Below are 3,020 nucleotides of genomic sequence, written 5' to 3'. Positions count from 1 at the left end.
CAATCCCAAATGACCCCAAATCCAAAATTTGTGGAGGACCATCATGATTCCACCAATGGAAAATGTAACACCATGGACTGCACCAAGTTATTAAAAAAAAAAAAAAATACTGTATGCACCCTGTAATCCTAGTGACTTGGGAGGGTAAGACAGGAGGATCACAAGTTCCAGGCCAGCCTCAGCAAAATTCATGACACCCTCAGCAAATTAGCAAGACCCTATCTCAGAATAAAAAAGAAATTTAATAAAAGATCTTAGGGATGTAGTTCAATGCTAACGTGCCCCTAGGTATAATCTCCAGTATATTAAAGAAAAACAAAAAAATTTGAAATTACCTTGAGGCTAAGTGCATAGGAAACATAAATGAATTCTGTATTCAAACTCGGTCCCATTCCCAAGATATTTCATTATGTATAGGCAAATATTCCAAAATCTAAAAAAAAAAAAAAAAAAAAAATTCAAAATCCCAAGCATCTGGGATAAGGGATCCTCAACCTGCCCCACGTGATGGCCCAAACACATTGCAACACTGTGACCATAATTAGCCCGAGCCTGGTTGTCAGGACGACTGTTGCTCCATGTTATGCTTTCCTCAGGGTTTCGACATCCAGATGAACAATGCTTCTCTAAAAATCAATTGTCCCCAGCAACCCACCTCCACAGTTCTTGGAAAATATGGGTTAGACATTCTGCCTCACAAAGAAAACAAGGAACAAAGAGGGCCAGGGAGTCCATCACGGGCGGCCCTGCGCTTTGCATTATTCACACCGAGTGTTTTTCAAGTCACTAAGTTCAAATGACCCTGTCCCCTGGGGGCAGCAGAACTATTTTTACCAGCACTTGCCAGTAAGGAAGCTGCACATGTTTTAATAGATGGGATTGCTCAGAACCCAGAGACTCCAAATGGCTTCGAGAGGCTGGAGGTTAGGGGAACTGAAAAGTGCCTGGAAGGAGGATGCCGGAACAATCCATTTCTGACACAGAAGAAGGAACTGCAGGATGTCCTCTTGCTGCCTGATGGACTGGAAGGGCTACCACACCGGAAATGAAAAGCATCCGATAAAGAAATGGGTGGCCCTGTCAGGATCACTTCCCAAACTCCCACCCCAAAGACAGACGGCTCTGGTGTTCACAAGAGGCCCATTGGGTAATGGCGGGTGTCTGGCACATGAGGTCACACCCAGCCTCAAGGCTCAAATAAAACAGATCCCAAGTGTGAATCCAAATACGTTCCCTTCCAAATAAATTCTGGATGTTCAGTTCATTTCTTTATTCCAGTATCAGGATTTTCCAGAACAAAAGAACCAACAGCGTGTGTGCATTGTGGGGTGATGGAGTACTGAGGAAGAGGTGAACGGACTCTGGGGGCTGACAAGCCCAGAGTCTGCCAAACTGCGGGTCAGCAAATGCGACCCAGGAAAGGGCCGATGTTGCAGCTCCAGGGAAAAGGTCCCCTCTCTCTGCTGTCTCAGGAGACCTCAGTGTTTTTCTCTCAAAGCCTGCGACTGATGGGATGAGGCCCACCCACATTATGAAGGGTAATGACCTTTGCTTAATCTACTGACTTAAGTAGTAACCTCATTGAGAAAAATACCTTCACAACAATACCTAAGCTGGTGTTTGAGCCAGTGTCTGGGTACCTTGGCCTAGTCCAGGTGACCCGCTTGTCCTCATCATGCACTTCCACTTAACACGACTTCCCAACATCTCAAAGGTGACCGATGCACTCGACCCACAAAACAAAATGGACATTCCCCTATCTCACTGATCCCAAGTGGAAACTTGAGTCTCTAGTTGCACAAGATAAAAAATATCTTCCTCTGGCCTGCATGCGTCCCATCAAACAGCAAATTCCACCTGCCAGATACATTTGGAATCTGGTCACTTCTCAGAGTGTCCTCTGCACAGGCTGGGCTACCTGGCAGCCTCCTGACGGGTTCAGCTGCTCCACCCCCACCACATTCAGCCTGCTGAAAAGCTTCTGCTGATCTTGGAGCTGGAATTCCCTGCCCCCTGGGGATGCTGCCCACCTCTCAGTGCCCAGATAGGACATTTACAGTGCCCACTTAGGGTCCTATAAGCCCAGAAATGACCAGGAAGACTCCAGGACATTAACCTGAGGACAATGAGAGGCAGGCGGGCATGGGAAGGTGAGGAGGGACAGGATGAGATATTGTCTTTGGAAGATTCCCAAAGGCTGGTGGTGTAGATTGTTCTCTGAATTGTACTGAAATAGAGATAAAGTAGCCGGCAGCCAGGTAAGGAAAGGTGAGAGGAGGGAGGAGGGAGGAAGGAGAGGCAGGAACCCGAGCAGGTGCCCTGCCAAGCAGCTTCGATTTCACACACCAACGGTCAGAGGAATCCGGGGAACAAAGCAGAAAGGAGAAAGGGGCGTTGGATGGCCAGTGGCAAGAGGTGGGCACAGGTGCTGAGCAGGACAGTGGGCAAAGGGAGCCAACCCCTCCCTCCTCCTGCCCTCCTGTTTCTCCCTCAGGCAGGACCTGAGCACAAAGAGAAAGGCACCAGGTCCCCTGTGTGTTCAAAGGCCCTGGCTGAAGACATGCGAGGAGGGAGAGGCGCTACCATCTTTCCTGCAGCAGAACATTCTGTTGGCTTCGCAGGGCCTGCCCAGCCCCCTGCACTGCACTTTGTCAACAGACAGGTTCAAGGTCCCCACAGGGCCTCTGCTCGCTGAGCCTGATGAGACTGGGCTGCAGCACTTCTCAGAATCGCCTCCTGTTAGCAGGACATGGCCAACTGCAGCATGCTTTTCATAAGAAAAAGGATTTTGTCCCCAAGGAGATGGTTTGCGGGAACCGGGCCCTGCAAGGGAAAACGGGGATTAATCCTGAAAGGGTCCAAGTGAGGGCGGGCAGGGCTGGAGACCTGACCATTTGCAGGATTTACTGAACCCTGTTACACCAGAGACCACCACTGGGTGTGCCAGTTAATGCCCAGCACTTCCCCTCAGCACTTAGCCATGCAGGAAAGCACCCTCTTACACCTCCGCCTCCCCAGGT

The sequence above is a fragment of the Callospermophilus lateralis genome, chromosome 16, assembly GCF_048772815.1.
Source record: "Callospermophilus lateralis isolate mCalLat2 chromosome 16, mCalLat2.hap1, whole genome shotgun sequence".
NCBI classification, from domain to species: domain Eukaryota; kingdom Metazoa; phylum Chordata; class Mammalia; order Rodentia; family Sciuridae; genus Callospermophilus; species Callospermophilus lateralis.
The sequence above is the reverse complement of the archived record's forward strand: the minus strand, read 5'-3'. Positions refer to the sequence as shown.